At 36.4% G+C, this 1,208-nt stretch overlaps 1 pseudogene; it reads left to right on the top strand.

Moving 5' to 3' along the window:
- Positions 1–842: 842 nt before the first annotated feature.
- LOC135269755 (5S ribosomal RNA) lies at positions 843–961 on the top strand (annotated as a pseudogene).
- Positions 962–1,208: the final 247 nt, after the last annotated feature.

Raw genomic sequence — 1,208 nt, 5'->3', positions numbered from 1 at the left:
TTGAACACAAATACTCTAATGCCTGAAGCCATAACAGATGTTAATCACAGAAGAAAAGTTAGTTCACATTTGGGTAACTAACCCTTTTAGTGGCCCCATCACAGCTTAAATTTCTGGAGAAGAGTAAACTAGCACCTCTGTATTTGTCAAATGACAGAAATATGGCAGTCTTGTTCATCAAAAGTATAGTCCTCAGACCAGAAAGACCAATGTCACCTCTGAACTTGGAAATACAAAATCTGAGGCAGACTAGCTAAGAATGAAGGAATTAGCTGGACTGAGGGAGAGTCCTTGGGAGAACTGATTCTAGTCTATAGTCACTTTCTGTTCCTGTTGGAAAGTACTGTGTGGAACATAGATGGACATTATGGGCTATTGTGATCATCTGATAACCAAGTTGTACCCTGCATTTTGATAATAATGATGGAATCATTGGGTGCCTGCGCTTTCTGTATTTATAAAACCACACCATTAGAATAGACTTAAATGACATTTTTCCAAACTCATAGTTCAATGGAAGTATTTTGTTTTCTACAACATGCCTCTCACACCTGGTAGCACATCAACTTTAAAAAATCAAAAGGCTGAGAAATCTCCCTTATTCGCATCTAGGCTGAAAATGATCTGTTCTTCCATTCTTCTCCTTAGGAAGTGGCTACTCAATCCTTTTTCAGACAGTTACCTTCTCCTAGGAAGCTCTCTTTTTGTGTTCTCAGCTTCAATTACTTCAATTTGTCTTTGCACTGTTTTTCTAGAGGTGAGGGGAAATGCTTTCTACAAATGGTAGGTTTTTTTACCAAGACAGCATAAACTAGAGTTGGATTTGAAAATAAAAGAGAGTTGTCTACAGCCATACCACCCTGAACGCGCCTGATCTTGTCTGATCTCGGAAGCTAAGCAGGATTGGGCCTGGTTAGTACCTGGATGGGGGACGGCTTGGGAATACCCAGTGCTGTAGGCTTTTTTTAAAAAAAAAGATAAAAAATAAAAAATAAAAATAAATAAAACTAAATTTAAAAAAGAAAATAAAAGAGTTTATCTTATGTACTCTTTGACAACAGAAGACTCAACAGGCTTTTCTCTTTTAAAAATAAAAAAAAAGAGATTTTTGTCATGTTTGTTGGCCACATAAATGTCTTTTGAAAAATGTCTGTTCATATCTTTCACCCACTTTTTAATGGGGTAGTTTGTTTTTTCTTGTAAATTTG

The sequence above is a fragment of the Aotus nancymaae genome, unplaced genomic scaffold (assembly GCF_030222135.1).
Source record: "Aotus nancymaae isolate 86718 unplaced genomic scaffold, 86718_ANA_hifiasm-v0.15.2.pri h1tg000057l, whole genome shotgun sequence".
Taxonomy (NCBI): Eukaryota; Metazoa; Chordata; class Mammalia; order Primates; family Aotidae; genus Aotus; species Aotus nancymaae.
Note: the sequence above shows the minus strand (reverse complement) of the source record. Positions and strands in the feature narration are given on the sequence as shown.